Source organism: Nycticebus coucang, chromosome 3 (genome assembly GCF_027406575.1).
Source record: "Nycticebus coucang isolate mNycCou1 chromosome 3, mNycCou1.pri, whole genome shotgun sequence".
Classification (NCBI taxonomy): domain Eukaryota; kingdom Metazoa; phylum Chordata; class Mammalia; order Primates; family Lorisidae; genus Nycticebus; species Nycticebus coucang.
The window spans coordinates 114,896,491-114,914,638 of NC_069782.1; the positions used below are offsets into that span (position 1 = coordinate 114,896,491).

Consider the following 18,148-nt stretch of genomic DNA (forward strand, 5'->3'; position numbering starts at 1 on the left):
AGGAAATACAGATATGGAATAGAGGACAAAAAGAGGAAATCTGAGGGAATGGTATGAAATTGGAGGTATCGATGTGAATTTCTAATACACAGGCACACACACACGTATTTCCTATTCTTGTCCAATGAATCATAATTATATGCAAGTAGCAATAAGACCTAGTATGCAATTCTTGTTTTTTAAGTATCATTACATCCTAAAAAGGATAAGAACTCTTAGAGAAATGCCTGATTCCGAAGCTAAAGAAGGGAAAGCACAAATTGAGAATAATATATGCCATTGTGCCAGAAAGGAAGTACTCAAGATAGAAAAAATGATAGAGGCATGCCGAAAGGACACAAAAGGCAGTTTGAATGGACTCAGTGAAATTTGGGACAATTTGAGAATCAAAGTAATCAATTACCCATTTACTGAAATAGTAAGCCCCAAGTTCATACTGGTAATTAGAAGAAAAGAAGGAAGGGCGGCGTCTAGAAGTCGAGGTGGTTGAGTTGGCAAATCATCATTTTGCAATTAGTATTTAAAAGATTTCTTCCAGAAGGAATGATCAATGGATGCTAACTCAAAGTGTGTCTTGTGGGAGGGGTAGCTGATGCAGAGCAGAATATTTATATGCTCTTAAAGAGTCTCCCTATAGGTATTTCATTAGTTGCAAGTAAAAAACAAAACAAAACAGACGATTCCCCACTGTGCAGTGGAGAACCTGAGCGACTATGTAACTGGATGATCTAAATTAACATTACCCATGGGGGCAGACATGTGTGGTTCCTGATGTGTTGAATACCCTGAGAAGGACACATCACTTAGATAATGTTCTGGCCAAGGGTCTATATCCTGAATTTAGTCATTAGGAAATAGCAGATAGGGGCAGTGCCTGTGGCTCAAAGGGGTAGGGCGCTGGCCCCATATGCCGGAGGTGGTGGGTTCAAACCCAGCCCTGGCCAAAAAAACGCACAAAAAAAAAAAAAAAGGAAATAGCAGATAAACCCAAAGTAAGTGACATTGCAAAAGAACTTGTCTGTAGTCCTCAAAAAACGTTAGTATCAGCCAGGCATGGTGGCTCACATGTATAACCCAAGCACATTGAGAGGCTGAGCTAGGAGGATCCTTGAGCTCAGGAGTTTGAGACCAGCTTGAGCAAGAGCGAGACCTGTCTCTACTAAAAATAGGAAAAAGTTAGCCAGATGTCGTGGCTGGTGCCTATAATCCCAGCTACTGGGGAGGCTGAGGCAAAAGGATCATTTGAACCCTGGAGTTTGAGGCTGATGTGAGCTAGGCTGATGCCACGCCACATAGTCTGGAGCAAGAGAGTGAGACTCTGTCACAAAAAAAAAAAAAAGTCAGAATAGTTTCAGGATACCTAAAAGACATGACATCTGATTACAGTACATGAACCTGGACTGGCTTCTGAAGTGAAGGAAAAAGTGCTATAAAGAACTTTATTTGGGCTGCGCCTGTGGCTCAAAAGGGTAGGGTGCCGGAGGTGGCAGGTTCAAACCCAGCCCTGGCCAAAAACTGCAAAAAAAAAAAGAACTTTATTTGACAACTTACAAAACTGACAAAAATATTTATATATTTGTTAAATTTCTTGAATTGGGTAACGTATAATATCACATAAGGAAATATCCTTGGGCAGTGCCCACAACTCAGTGGGTAGGGCGCTGGCCACATACACTGAGGCTGGCAGGTTTGAACCTGGCCCGAGCCAGCTAAACAACAATGACAACTGCAACAACAAAGAAAAAAAAATAGTCGGGCATTGTGGCAGGTGCCTGTAGTTCCTGCTTCTTGGGAGGCTAAGGCAAGAGAATCGCTTGAGCCCAAGAGTTTGAGGTTGCTGTGAGCTGTGACGCCATGGTACTCTACCTAGGGTGACAGCTTGAAACAGTCTCAAAAAAAAAAAAAAAAATCCTTGTTCTTGAAAAGTGAAAATTGGGGCATTAAGGACAAAAAGGAAGGAAAAAATCATATATATATGTATATATATATAATAGACATATATGTGTGTGTTGTGCACACATGTTATATTTCTATACTAGAGAAAGAGAAAAGAAGATACTGAAATCTTATAAATGTATATGCGAGTTTTCTGCATTATTTTTACAACTATGTTTTTTTGAAACTATTTCAAGACAAAATTTTTAAAACCTCAGCTATATCTCTGCAGGCAGTAAATATTTGAAAGTTGGGTATTTGAGTAGAATCAGGTTTTATTATTGCAAATGAATGACTAGATGTAATAGAATATGGCGCTACAAAATTTGTCATCTCATCTGTCTTGAAAGAATCTTAGTTGAGCAGATATTAGTTTCATTGCATTGTATAAATGAAATGCATTTGATCAAATATTACAGTACTAAGGAAGCCTCACTGCTCTTTAAGAACCAAAGCCTACGAAGCATTTCAAATGCATTGCTAATCATCTTCTAATGAACTGGTAAGATGGAGCTATTTTATGAGCTATTATTAAAACCAGCCATTTCCCTTATAGAAATTCCCTAAACAAAATCTTGTCCATATTCTTTTTGGCAAGCTTTTTTATATCCCATTAATATCAAGGGGGAATTCATTATCATGTATTTTTATGTAAACTTGGATTTGAAATGTAAAGTAGTTATTTAAAATTCAGCCCAGATAGAAGAGAATAAGCAATAAAAGATCTTCCTTTTAGTACCCACTGATCTTCCAGCCCCTGTAGACATGCTTTGCTTCTTTATATTTGTGGAAATATTTACTAATATTGCTAGAACAAAATATATTCTTTTTACTCAGGTTTAACATGAGATAAATCTACATCTAATTTCCTAGGCAATTTCACATCCATCCTTGAGCTCTTTAGGCAAAACACTCAGGGTAGGTATGTGCACCCACTGAAAAAACAGATTTGGCTTTATATTTCCTTCTCATAAATCTCACCATTGAGTCTGTCAGCAAAGCACTTTTATGAAATAACTCAAAGTGGCAATTTTACACAAACAATTTCCTGACTAATCACTGTTAAGTTAAAAAAGTTAAACACGCAAACATGAATGCTTCTCTAACAGCATTTAAATCAAGTAAGAATGTCATACAATATTATGACCCAGGCCTGCTCCAAGTTTTTTGGATCACATGATTCTTTTTGTTTTGTTTCCTTAGTCAACTATGTAATATATTTTCTGAGCAATTAGGGATGAAAAGTAAATGCCATACCAAAGTAATTAGATTAACAGTTACCAATAAGTATTTGAAGAATCGACTATTGAAATGTTATCCTCTACTCAATGCAATTTGCTAATGATAAAATTATGCAAAAAGTAATTTTAGAACTTGGTGCAAAAATTCAATTTATTTACGGTCAACTACCAAACTAAGTAAATTAGAATGAATTTATTTATAGAATGAATAATAGAATTTTTCAAACACATATAGAGCTTGAAAGAAAAATAGAATACAGGTTCTAGTTTCAACAATGATTAATTTCTAGCCCATCTTTTCATATCTATATGGCCTCCACCCACCACCTCACTGGATTATTCTGAAGGAAATCCAGACTCCATGTATTTCATCTGAAAATATTTGACGTATTTCTATTTCTAAAGGATACAGGGTCTCTTTAATATTATAACCACTATATCATTATCACTGAATAATTACTTAATATTATAAATATGAGAAGTGAAATTACTTTTTTTGTATTTTTTTTTGAAACAGGGCCTCACTCTGTTGCTAAGGCTTGAATGCAGTGGCGTGATCATAGCTCACTGCACCCTCCAACTCCTGGGCTGGAGTGATTCTCTCTCCTCAGTCTCCCAAGTAGCTGGGACTACAGGCATTTGCCACTATCCCTGGCTAATTTTTCTTTTTCCCTTTTTCTGTATAGACGGAGTCATGCTATGTTGCTCAGGCTGGCCTCAAACTCCTGGCCTCAAGTGATACTCTTGTCTCTGCCTCCAAGAGGGCTGAGATTACAGGCATGAGCCCTTGTGCCCAGCGTAGAAGTGAACACTTATTTTATCTTTTTTTGTTTACCGGTGCTGGGACTAACGATCACCAGCTGCCCAGGTTCCAAAAAATTGTGCTTCTGAAATCTCTTGATGTCGATTCTGCATGAAGAGCAATTGAGTTGCCCCGTGTGTGCAAATCACGACAGAAGCACTTTTTGAAGTAAACATTTTTAAAGAACACCACCAACCTACTAAAACTGATGATTTAAAAAATATACTGTATGTTCCTACCTCATGTCACAGACTATGCTAAGCACCACCAGTGTAAAAATAATAATTATCATTTTTTCCAAGTCTTGAAAATAGGATGTTGGTATTTTAATAGGGATGGCGTTGAATCTGTAAATTGCTCTGGGAAGTATAGACATTTTAACAAGGTTGATTCTTCCCAACCATGAGCATGGTATATTCTTCCATTTGTTAAAGTCCTCTGCTATTTCCTTTCTTAAGGTTTCATAATTTTCTGTATAGAGGTCCTTCACCTCTTTTGTTAGGTATATTCCTAAGTATTTCATCTTCTTTGGGGCTCTGGTGAAGGGAGTTGTGTCCTTAATTAACCTCTCATCTTGGCTGTTATTGGCATTTATAAGAAAGTCAACATCTCAAGTTCCTAAAGAATCATCTAGAAAGGGATGTACCGGCTCCAGGTGACTGTACCCTTCCAACCCTTAGGGAAAAGGCATAGCATAAGGGGGCTGCTGGCACCTAAAGCTCAAGCCTGGGGCAAGGGTCCTACCTGCCTGGGCCTAGTGTACTTTGATGTATAGGACCTTGTGGGTTTTGTTTGTTTGAGATAGAGTCTCAAGCTGTCACCCTGCATAGAGTGCCATGGCATCATCATAGCTCACTGCGACCTCCAACTCTTAGGCCCAAGTAATCTTCTTGCTTCAGTTTTTCTACTTTTATAGAGACAGGGTCTCACTCTTACTCAGGCTACTCTTGAACTTGTGAGCTCAAGCAATTCACCCGCCTCAGCTTAAGCAATCCTCATGTCTCAAAGTCCTGAGCAGCAGGGACTACAGGCATCCACCACAATGCCCAGCAAGTTTTTTCCTATTTTTAGGTAGGGACCAGGTCTCTCTTGTTCTGGCTGGTCTCAAACTCCTGAGCTCAAGCAGTCCACCCTTCTTGGCCTCCAGTGCTAGGATTACAGGCATGAGCCACTGTGCCTTAATGATGGGATGAAAGAAAACAAATGTAATAATAGAAGCACAAGTAAAGAAAATATCAGAATTAGTGTGGGAAAAGTGATAAAAGAAAGAAAGAAATGAATGTGAAAATACTCAATAATATTTGGTGTCCAAACATGAAGAGGGAGAGCTATGGCAGAGAGGGGGAGCATAGAGGTTGTCCTCAACTTTCAAGCCTGGGGAACTAGAAAAAAACACAGTTCTCTTAAGGGAGGAACCTGTTTGAAGGGAAAATAATGCATTTGAGAAAGAAATCAAATGCCGATAAAGGCTGCTCTCCCACGGTATTCTCCTGTAAGTAAATCTAACTCTATTTTTATGAGAGACCCAGAGATTCATAATCCACCCTTCAAACCTTGAAAAGAATAATCGAAACTATAAATACAAATTATCTCATCAATCAAGTAAAAATTATGTCCTATTTGGTAAATACATATAGTCTTGCTACTTTAAATAAAATCATTTGGCTGAGCAACAGTTTTTAGAATTTAGACATTGCTAGAAGGAGAAATTATAAGATTTATATTCCATTTCTTAATGACTCATTATGCTTTAGCAAATGGAAAATTAATGAAATTGTTGCTGCTCGTGACAGAATAATTTTTCCAGTACTCTTCTGAATAAAAATATCACTTAAAAATGGAAATAAAAGTAAATGTAGTATATGGTAGTCTCTGATGTGTGAAGCTGGCTTAACACCCTCAGTACTTTTCAAGCACATATAGTGACATGGTGATCACAGGTTAGCTCAGGGGACTGTCTGGAATAGTGTATATACGTAGGAAGTTAGAAAGGTAAGAAATATCTATGCCTCCTTTTAAGAATGCTTCTGAAACCTGTTATTTTCCATGATCTCAAATCCTCACCATTCTAGGCTAAGTCTAGAAACATATATATCTCTTCCTCATATAAGTTTAAAATAATTTATGATTATTTAAAAAATTCACAATTATAAAATTAAATTATAATTTAAATATTAACTTTTGGTTCATGTTTCGTAATTCTTGACTATTTTTGTTTGATAATACAATTTAAAATCCTTAAAGTTAAAAAAGAAATTATTTCTCCAGGATAACAAACCCATGTTTCTAAGGGAAATCAGTGCATATGGATGTGGGTGGCAGAAAACCTGCATTCTTCTTATGGAATATCTGTGGAAAATGTTCCTTTCAAACCAACAAGTTTCCCCATATGGGACGCAGGTTTGCAGCAAGGATGTTGTTGAGTAGACAGGGAGAGCACCAGTTGGCCATCTGGAGAGCAGGAAACTGTCATCAGCTGATGCCAAGGGCTGCACAAAGCAAAGACACTGACTCCCAAAGATGAGACCCTTTTTGCCTATCTTGGCTTGCAAATTTTGAGTTATCTATGGGTTGACTTGTTCAAAATGCCATGCCCTTGTAGAAGACAACTGCTACCATCAGTGAGTTTACTGTACTTAAGGTCATTTAATTCCATTTACCTAAATGAGCTCTAACACATTCTGGTATTGGTGACTGGGGTAGCACAAGCTGCAGAACTATAATGTCATTAAACAAAGCTCTGAAAATAGGAGCGTAGAGGTATCTGAGCCTCCCGTCTTGGAGAACAGGGAAAGCAATGGTGGGGGAGATTGTCTACTGAATTATAAAACACTTTAATAACTTTACTGAGGTACAATTGACCTAAGATAAATTGCACATGTTCAAGATGTGAAATTTGAAAAATTTTGGCATTTGTAGGTAGACATATCCCCACCATCAACATAATGAAAATATCCATCATCTCCAAAGAATTTCTAACGTCTGCCTTCCGTCATCCCCCATACCCAGGTAAGCACTAATCTGCTCTTTGTCACTATAAATGAGTTGATCTTTTCTAGAATTTTGTGTCAATGGAATAACGCAGTGTAAGGTATACTCTTTGTTTTTTTTTAAACTGGCTTTTTTCACTGATTATAATCATTCAGTAATATCTACCATAATTATTTTGACGCTCTTCTATGTTGCTGAATGTATCAACAGTTGCCGAGTACTATTTCATTGGATGGCTATCTCATAATTTGTTTATCCATCCCTCTGCTTATGCACATTTCCTTTGTTGCAAGTCTGGGGATATTAACTAAAAAGCTGCTATGAATATTTGTGTGCAGGTCTTTGTATGGACATTGTTTTCATGTTTCAAGTAAATACTTAGGAATAAAATGATTGGATCACATGGTCACTAGGTCACCTTTGATTTTTTTATGGTAGGTAACATGCTTAAGATTTTTTAAAACTGCCAAACTGGCTAGGCACCCGTAGCTCAGTGGTTAAGGCACCGACCACATACACTGAGGCTGCTGGGTTCGAACTCAGCCTGGGCCTGCTAAACAATGAAAACTGCAACAAAAAAATAGCCGGCTATTGTGGTTGATGCCTGTAGTCCCAGCTACTTGGGAGGCTGAGGCAAAAGAATCACTTATGCCCAAGAGTTTGAGGTTGCTGTGAGCTGTGACGCCATGGCACTCTACCCAGGGCGACATAGCGATACTCTGTCTCAAAAAAAAATAATAAATAAAATATAGCCAAAGTGGTCGTACCATTTTACACTCCCACCAGCAGCCTAAAAAAATTCTGGTTGCTTTACATTCTCTCCAACACTTTCTATAATCAATCCTTTTAATTTTAGACATTCTAATATGTATACAGTGGCATTTATTTGTGGTTTTAATTTTCTTTTCCTTAATGACTAATCTATTGAGCAAATGTTCACATGGCTTATTTGCCACAAATTCCTCTTTGTTGTTGAAATATTTGTTCAAATAATTTTCCCCTTGGGCGGCGCCTGTGGCTCAGCGGGTAGGGCGCTGGTCCCATATGCCGGAGGTGGCGGGTTCAAACCCAGCCCCGGCCAAATTAAAAAAAAAATAAATAAAAAAATAATTTTCCCCTTATAAAAATTGGGTCGTTTTCTCATTGAGATTTGAGAGTTCTGTATATGTTCTGGAAATCACGTCTATATAAATCTATAATTTACAAGATATTTTCCCCCAATCTCAAGGTTGTCTTTTCTTACTTTTAATAGTATCATTCAAAGAAAAGAAATCTTAATTTTAATAAAATCTAATTTATCTTATTTTTTTCTTTTATGAATTGCATTTTCATATAAAAATCTTCACTTAGGGGCGGCGCCTGTGGCTCAGTGAGTAGGGCGCCAGCCCCATATGCCGAGGGTGGCGGGTTCAAACCCAGCCCCGGCCAAACTGCAACAACAACAAAAAAAATAGCTGGGCGTTGTGGCGGGTGCCTGTAGTCCCAGCTACTCGGGAGGCTGAGGCAAGAGAATCGCGTAAGCCCAAGAGTTAGAGGTTGCTGTGAGCCGTGTGACGCCACGACACTCTACCTGAGGGCGGTACAGTGAGACTCTGTCTCTACAAAAAAAAAAAAAATCTTCACTTAGACAAAGTTTACAAAACGTGTCCCCTATGAGTTTTTTTCCTATGAATTGTACAAGTTTGATTTCACAGGTCTATCATCCATTTTATTTTATTTCTTGAGACAGAGTCTCACTATGTCACCCTCGGTAGAGTGCTGTGGTGTCACAGCTCACAGCAGCCTCAAACTCTTGGGCTCAAGAGATGCTCTTGCCTCAGCCTCCCAAGTAGCTAGGACTACAGGTGGCTGCCACAATGCCCAGCTATTTTTTTTTTTTTTTTTTTTGCTGCAGTTGTCATTATTGTTTAGCAGGCCCAGGTCAGGTTTGAACACGCCAGCCTCAGTGTATGTGGCCGGCACCCTAACCACTGAACTACGGGTGCTGAGCCATCTCATCCATTTAAAAAGTTAATTTTTGTATATACTACATGGTAGAGATTCCAGTTCCTTTATTTTGCATTTTTACATAATGGATATTTAATTGTGTCTGTACTATTGGCAGAAAACATTGACCTTAACTGAATTGCCTTTGATTTTTTTATTGCAAATCAATTGGTGAATGCCATTCAAGGAATTGTGCCTCCTTCAATTCATATGTTGAAGCCCTAACCCCCAACATAATGGTATTTGGATACAGAGCCTTTGGAGGATACTTAGGTTTAGATAAGATCATGATGGAATTCATAGAGATTCCAGAGAGCTTTCAGTCTCTCTCCACATGCATGCAGCAATGAAGGAACATATGAGTACAGAGAACAGAGGATGTTTTTTTCTCTGACCGCCAGGAAGAGGGATCTCAACAGAACCTGAGCATGCTGGCACCTAGTTCTCTGACTTCCAACTTGCAGAACTGTGAGAAAATAAATTTCTGTTGGTTAAGCCACTGATTCCATGAGATTTTTCTATGGTAAAGTTGACTAAAACAGCAATATAACTGTGATAAGTTTCTGGGCTTTTTATTCTATTCCATCAGTCTATTTATCTCTCTGGACATCAGTACTACACTGCCTTGGTTACTGTAGCTTTAAAATAAGACTTGAAGTCAGGTAGGGTTAGTCTTCCAACTCTGTTCTTCTTCTTTTTTTTTTTTTTTTTTTTTTTGGTTTTTGGCCGGGGCTGGGTTTGAACCCACCACCTCCAGCATATGGGACCGGCTCCCTACTCCTTGAGCCACAGGCGCCACCCCCAACTCTGTTCTTCTTTCCTAAATTGTTTTGGCTGTTCTACATCCATTATATTTCCATATGAATTTTAAAATTAGCTTGTCAATTTCACAAAACAAAGCTTGCTGGACTTTGGATTGCACTGAATGTATAGAGCCATCTGGGAAAATAATAGTGAGTCTTATGATGTATGGATACAGTATCTCCAGTTTTCTCTTGGACTTGTTTTGTATTAATAGTTTATAGTCATGGGTCTTAAACATCTTTTGTCGAATTTATGTCTAACTACTTCCAAGTTTTTTATGCTATTGAAATGTTATTTTTTATTTTAGTTTTAAGTTTTTGTTACTTGATTAAATCATGGGTAAATATATGGTTGTTTACTGACATATTTCAAAATGGCCATGGGAAAAGTTGCTGGGCTTAAAGCCCTTTAAATACTACTGAAGTGTTCTTAAAAAGTTATGCATTTTCCTTAAATACATGAAATACAGGGTAAGACAATTATCACAGCATATTTTTGTGAAATACCTTTCACTTTCACTTCATTCTATAAACAAGGAATGAAAAGTATGTAATGCCAATAGCTGGAAATGAGCATTTCATGTGGACACAATCATAATCAGAACGCACAAGTAGTGTTACACTCAAAGAAAATTTTGGCAAGAATTTGGAGTGCCTTAAATCATTTTCCACAGGCTTTGGAAGTGATTAGCATAATGACAGTGACTCTGACCAATTAAAATCTCTGTTGCCTGTCCAAAGTATGATTTATAACATGCCATTAGTTATTAACAAGTGCATAAAGAAAAAATTAAGAAGTAATCGTTTACACTTGGAAGGAATAAGAATAAGAGAGACTAGCTGAGTTCATTAATAAGAAAATTAGCTTCAAATGAAACATTTTTATATTGGTTTTTGAAGAGATTTTTCAAATTTACATTATTTTTTCTTATCTTGGGGCACCTGAAGGGAATTATTTGTCTGAATGACAGGTTGAAGAATAACAATGAGAGACTGAATTGTTTTTGTAAGTAGCTCAATTTCCACCAGGGAAAATGGCCTTATATTTAAGGCAGCAGAGATAAACAAGCCATTTTATGGAAAACTACTAACACACGGTGATGTTTCTCCAAACTTCTATGAAAATCTCATCCTTTTATATAAATAATTCTTCATGTAAGCCAGTCCATAAACTTCTTCTATAATAAAAGAGAAGTTCTCTTTTTATAAATATCCTTGCATTTAATAGCATTTTTCTAAACAAACCATTTCCTAACTTATTTAAAATTGAAGTGCTTTGGGTTACTAATCAGTTCCTGATAACTGGTGCCCAATATAATGACCGAAGTCAAAAACTAAGGTCTACCCAAGTCTACAGCATGCACTAAAACATTAACATGACTATACAGTATATTCAAACAAAAACTGTTTTGTGCAACTAACTTGATATTCCAGGTGAAATATATTTGGTTTAAAGTAGAGAGAAAATAAGTTTAGTTTTATCTAGCTGCCATGTGAGATACCTGAGTTATAGCTATGTGGATATGCCCCACAGGAAACTGGGTCTGGATGTCAGGAAAAGGTCCTGGGATAGAGATAATTGATGTGGTAACATTACTACATTACTACTATTATATTTTTCTCATATAATATCACTTAGCACACTCATTATTTTAATCTACTGTCTACCTGTGAATCCTGAATAGAAGAGTAAGCTCAGGCCAGAGAAGTGAGAGAACAGCCTCTTTTGAAGAATGCTGCTCTCTTTAATAGGCCAACTCAGTCTCCCTTCTCCCATGATACTAATAAAGTGATTCTGGCTCTTTTTAATCTGAAAAAAGAAGCTGGTTCTAACTACTAGAAGCCTTCTTGCTTTGGACTTTAGCCATAAATCCAGGACAATAGGAATTATAATTCCCCCAAGACATTGTGTTACTTTACATAGATTATCCACTACAAGCTGTACAAGAATAATCATTACTAAAAGCCATATATAATCCTCACTAAAACCAAAAAGAAGAGAAACCAAACCAAACAACAACAATGAGTCCCTAAGAGGTTCAGGTGCTGGGAATAGAGAAGGGTTCTAAAGTTAGAGAAGTAAGCTGCAGCTAGACAGGAGAGTCACAAGGACCAGGTAAAGGCGTCTTTTTGTAGAGACAGAGTCTCACTTTATCGCCCTTGGTAGAGCACCGTGGCCTCATAGCTCACAGCAACCTCCAACTCCTGGGCTTAGGCGATTCTCTTGCCTCAGCCTCCCGAGTAGCTGGGACTACAGGCGCCCACCACAATTTTTTGGTTGCAGTTTGGCCGGGGCTGGGTTCAAACCTGCCACCCTCGGTATATGGGGCCAGTGCCCTACTCACTGAGCCACAGGCACCGCCCAGAAGGTAAAACTTTTAAACCAAGGAATGACACAGTACAATATGACAGTAGGAAAAAATAAAAATGGTATACAGATCCAGAATGAAATAGAGCAACTTTCACATGTGTAAAGTTTTAAACACAAATGAAACAAGCTTGCTTATGTTTATGAATATTTATATACACAATAAAGTACAGACAAAGAGCAATGAGGATGCATACAATCATCTGCAGTATGGTGATATTAGGAAGAAGGGCGATGCAGGGGGCAGATACAAAGAGGCTTGGATTCTATCTGTAATATTCATTTCTAATTAAATAAATGAATGATAATCAAATTCAAATATGGCACAATATTAAAATGTCATATCCAGTGTTTGTAATATTATTTTCTATGCTAGATTTTAAAAATAAAGGAAAAGAATTTATATGTGAAAAAAGAAACCAAGAAGCAGATTCAGAAATGTTAATTCACTTTTCCAAGATCAAATCACAGTCTATGGAGAAGAAGCCAGGGAAATTCAGACATCTCTTCTTTTTATTGTAAGCTGGCCATCGTGAACTATATAGAAATAAAGAATTCTAATACCAAAGTCTGTTAAACTGACTAAGGTTGGCTTATTCGTTTTTTGCATTAATATAGACAGGGCCTGGCATGTGGCATAGGTGTTCATAATGAGAGGCAACAGCTGGAATATTTCCTGGAGGTTTGTTATTAAATGCCACCACCTAAGAGGGATCCTCGGAGCTTCATTTGACATTCAGGGGTCTGTTCCAGTTGTAAAGACCAAGTCTCAAAGAATCTAAGAAAACTTAGAGATCATCTATTAATAGTTCAATTAGCTTAGTTTACTGGTGGAGAAAGGAGGGGAAACAGAGAGGTTAACAGCCTTACTCGAAGTTATATAACCAGTGAGTGGTTGACTCAAAATCATATGCTGTGTCAATTATAAGTGCTCTAAACCTTAGTCAAGAAATAGCAGAACAGGGGCGGCTCCTGTGGCTCAGTGAGTAGGGCGCCGGCCCCATATACGGAGAGTGACGGGTTCAAATCCAGCCCCGGCCAAACTGCAACAACAAAAAAAAAAATAGCCAGGCGTTGTGGCGGGCGCCTGTGGTCCCAGCTACTCGGGAGGCTGAGGCAGGAGAATCGCCTAAGCCCAGGAGTTGGAGGTTGCTGTGAGCTGTGTGATGCCATGGCACTCTACCAAGGGCAATAAAGTGAAACTCTGTCTCTACAAAAAAAAAAAAGAAATAGGAGAACATTATTGGGAATGGAGATGATGATGATGATGATGATGATGATGATGCTAAATGCAGGTGATTATGGTAGCGTGATAACAGCTAACTTCTGGGGGCACTAAACTAAATTCCAGGCACACACTCAGATGCTTAACAAGCATCCCTTTGATTAATCCTCACAACAACCTGAGAAGTTGGTACACTCATAAACTCCATTTCATAAAAAAGGACGTAGTCTCAGTCTAATGATTAGTCAATGACAGAGTGGATGCCAACCGAAGCAATCTGATTTCTGAACTGGAACTGTTAACCATATGCCAAACACTCAGGCGTAGGGAAAAGGTGGGGAGGTGGTGAGTGAGAGCTCAATCCCCTCTCTCTTGGGTTCAGCTTGGGCTTAAATAGTTGTCACTACTGAATGTGCAAAGTGGATGTTTGGTTTAGAATTTGCCATTATCTGATGTTTACACATATTCTATATGGTTTTAAGTCAAATAGGGATATTGAAGCTATGATCAACAAAATGTAAATGAATTGACTTATGAGTAACTAGATTAAATATGAAGTAATTTCTCTTAAACATAACTGCATATAGGGAGTATATAGGGAGAACTTCTGTAAAAAGGAAAGCACTTTGCCCTTTCTCTGTTATGAACAAAACACTATCATCAATAAAAAGATGACTGAACCAAACAATACGGCTTTATGCCAACCAAAGTTAAAGAATAAGTGACTACAATTTTTCTAAAAATGAGATGTTAATGGCTAGTGGATGTTAATATTATAGGAGGACTAGATTTGTACCTCTACTGCCTCCAGCCAAAAAGGAAATAAAATTTGTTATTTCTAGAGCAGGACTGTATAGTGGTTAGGAGGCTGGGTTCTGGAGTCAGGGTTTAGGAGCTCTCATTCCAGCAATATTATTCCCTTTTCTACTGTGTGACTAAACAGTACTAGTACTTAGGCACTCTCAAATGTAAAAAGAATTGTCAAGGATGTATTCATTTCATCAATCACCGATTTATCAATATTTAATGTTCTGACAAACAACCTTGGGAGAATAAAATAAAAATTCCCAATACACACATATTTTGTGAGAAACCACAATCTAAAATGCTGTTATGTACACAGAGAGAACGTTGACTGTAAAACTTTTATTCTAAATATAAAAAATTATATACTTTGCAAACAAGCCTAGCTATGACCCAAAGGATATACACAGTTTCCCAAAAGATTTTATAAACTGAAGTTATATCAATTTCTAAGTTATCTAGAAAGAACCAAGTGAAGCAAATCAATTTGAAATCAAGTTGGAATTTCTTCTGTGAAACACTGAAATTCAAAGAAAAGATCAAAAAAGAACATAGATACACAGAGTGAAAACAAGTTACAGACACAAGACATGAAAACATTAAAATATTAAAAAATCAAAACAAGAAAATGATCAAGATGAATTAACTGAATAGGCTTCCTCATTTAAACCTAGGTACAGAGTCTTAAAGAGGCATATCTGATTGATAGAAATAAAAAAAAAAATGGCAGCCATAGGCCACACAGGTAGCAGAAATGATTTGTTGGCTTACAGGATATTTTTAGTAATCAAGTTATAAAACCACCTTTCATATTTTTATTTTATTCATTTATATTTTTAAATTTAATGTTTTGTATTTTTTATTTAAAAAATATTATAGGGGTACACATGTTTTGGCTTACACGGGTCACTTTTGTAATGCTTGAGTCAGTGCTATAAGGGTGACCATCACCCAGATAGTGTTCATTGTCCCCATAAGGCAGGCTTTCATCCTCCCCTCTCCCCGTTCTCCCCTGCTTGATTTCCACTGAGGCTGACTTCCCTTTGTGCATATATGAGCTCATCAGTTCATTCCAATTTAGTAGCAAGTAAATATGGTACTTGTTTTTCCATTCATAGATACTTCACTTAGGATAATGGTCTCAGGTTCCATCAAAAGTGTTGTAAAAGGCATTAATTAATTATTTTTATGGCTGAATAGTATTCCATGGTATACCTATACCACATTTTGTTAATCCACTCATTAATTGAATTACAGTCTGCATTTGGAATTCTTTCTTTTTTTTTTTTTTTTTTTTTTTTAAAGACAGAATTTCAAGCTTTCACCCTGGGTAGAGTGCCATGGCATCGCAGCTCACAGCAACCTCAAACTCTTGGACTTAAGCAATTCTCTTGCCTCAGCCTCCCAAGTAGCTGGAACTACTGGCGCCTGCCACAATGCTTGGCTATTTTGTTGTTGCTGATGCAGTTGTCATTGTTGTTTTAGCTGGCCAGGACTGGATTCGAACCTGCCAGCCCTGGTGTATGTGGCTGGCGCCCTATCCACTGAGCTACGAGTGCCACCCTATATTTGGAATTCTTTATCTGCCATTTCAACATTTTCATTTTGGTCTCCATTGTTAGAGAACTGGTATCCTTTCACTCTAATTTCTTTTATACTTCCAGAGTTTTTGTTCCGATTCCTTCTCATCTGGAGCACACGTTGCTTCTTATTTTTGGATTTTCTTTGGTTTAGAGTAGGCTTTTTTTTTTGTTCTCATTCCTAAGGATGTATCAATAGCATGTGTTGAGCAAGAACCTTTGAGTTTGTTTGTGTGTACTTTGATGGCAGTCTAGGTTCTGAGTGGACACCTTGGCTATAGATATCCTTAATGTAGTAGTTTTCTCAGTTGCTAGTAGTATGTAGGCTAGCATTGGTAAGCTCTGTGTGTGTGTCTTCTTCATGAGGGAGGATGGAGGTCTTTGAAATCCTTTCTCTTTCCCCAGTGCTGTGGTCTCCTTAATAATGTGAATAACACTGGACCACCCAGTTTAATCTCTGAGACGGTGGTGCTTGTGGGTAAGAATTAACCACACTCAGTATGACTGAGTCAGTAAATATTAACCTCCCTGTCAGTAGGTGGTGCGTTACAGAAGGGGCAAGCTGCATTGTTGTTTTGGAGAGAAGCACTTTGATGCTCCAGGTGGTGGGCAGGGCCCTGGAACTTCCAAGTGAGTCCTTATTCTCCACTACTGCAGAGGCAGGTGACGGAGTGAGTCTGGGTAGGGTGGCTTGAATTATCCTGCCCACACACTTTACACAACCTAATATAATAGTTATCTTGGCAGGGGTCAAAGATCAGCTCCCGGGCTTCTGGGCAAGCTTCCAGGGAGTTCCTATTGTGGTCCCACCCAGCCAGAAAGTCTGTAAGAAAGTGGCGATCTGAGACTTATAATCTGCCTGTCAGGGGCAGGCTTTACCTCCCCCTCCCCTGCTCCTGGGTCTCCCTTGGCATTTGTCAGCAGGCAGGAGCTCAAACTAGCAGCCCCAGGATAACACTGCAAACTGAGACTTTCCCTGTCTAGGGCTGAGAGCACAGCTTTCTTGTGGAGGGAAAGGTACCCCACAAAAATACTGCAACTGGAACGCACACTGCACTCTTTTCAGTTCTGCCCAGGTGGGCTCCCTTGCATTTTGAGATTAGTTTGCAAATCTCCCCTCTATGCCCACAACCAGCATGACTGAGTCCTGGAAATAAGGGATATGTCTTGCAGGCCTGTCCCCAAGTCCCTGACTGTGCCAGGGAGAAGTATGCCAATCCCAAGTTGCTATGCCACTGCTCAAGCAGGTTCCCTGTCCCTGTGCTGTGGGGCATGCCCTGTTCTGATGTAGCAGCCTGGTGTGCAGGACCAGGAAGGGCCAGGGAGCAGGGAGCTCACAGTCTGAATACCCATTAGTCCTCAGCAAGTCTTTTAGAGGAAAGATTTCACCCCACTCTCCGTGGAAGCCTTGGTGTGGTGGACACACAAACAAAGGGGAAGCAGCCACTCCTCTTAGAGCCCTGGTTCAATCGTGTCTCTCGGTGGCTGCAGGCAGGGGAGGGGAAAGGGACAAAAAGAGTCTGAATGGAGCAAAACTAGCACTCTGGTTGTCTCTGTCTCTTCCTCTGGGGGGGCAGCCCACCTAGAATGTCCAGGCTCTGGGGTCACACGGATCCGCTGGGACTCACTGGCCCCCTATGGCTCCCACAGTCTGGGCTGTCACTGGGCAATGTTTGTGTGGGAATAAGCAAGACAAAAACTGAGGGCTGAAGTTCCCTGGTGAGGACAAGAGCACGTGGTGGGAGGGGACCTGCTGTCTTGGCTCAGGTCTGTGCTGATGGGAAGCGACCGCAGGAGGGCTGCAGCCTGGTGCTGTGTCCTCAAGAAGCTCTCAGTCCATCAGCAGCAACAGCTTTGCGGGTGGAACAGCTTGTGAGGGGAGAAAGGCTGTCCAGAAGCTCCGGATCCCGCTAACTGCTAGAGACGCGAGGGAGACAGAAAGAAACTACGGCAGCTATGCTTTGGGCTGGACGCGCAGCCTCTTGAGAGTGGATTGCTGCTGATACCCTGGTCCACAACTTCTTCCTGTGGAATCTCCGGTAGTTTCTGGTACTTTTCCCTCAGAATTACACCTGATCTATGTTTGTTTGTTTTCTTGTTTCATTTTCATCTAAAACTTTTCCTTCTTTCAGAGGTGATCCGCCAGCTAATGCCTCTGTTCAGCCATCTTCAAGTCATATATATATGTGTGTGTATATATATATATATAAGTTAATCTAATTTTCTGCTTTCTTAAAAATACCAGGTCACACTCTTGCAGAGTAAGAAGATTAATTTCTTTGCTGGAGCACAGTAATTGCTGGCCTCATTACATAAGGCTTTCCAGTTTACTACTTGCTTTATGTACTTAATTTTACTCATTTACTTTACTAGGCTGCACTCACTGGTCAAGGGAGCTCATAACCCCTTATGC

The 18,148-nt window shown here is 39.0% G+C and overlaps 1 protein-coding gene and 1 non-coding gene across 3 annotated transcripts in view; both read right to left on the reverse strand.

Annotated features, from left to right (window-relative positions):
• The window catches only part of PRKG1 (protein kinase cGMP-dependent 1), a 1,327,126-nt gene that overhangs the window by 186,644 nt on the left and 1,122,334 nt on the right, over positions 1 to 18,148 (reverse strand). The gene's annotated exons all lie outside the window — the stretch shown is intronic.
• On the reverse strand, positions 4,010 to 4,143 carry LOC128582903 (U11 spliceosomal RNA). The gene has a single exon (XR_008379322.1). It is a non-coding gene; the product is annotated as a U11 spliceosomal RNA (small nuclear RNA).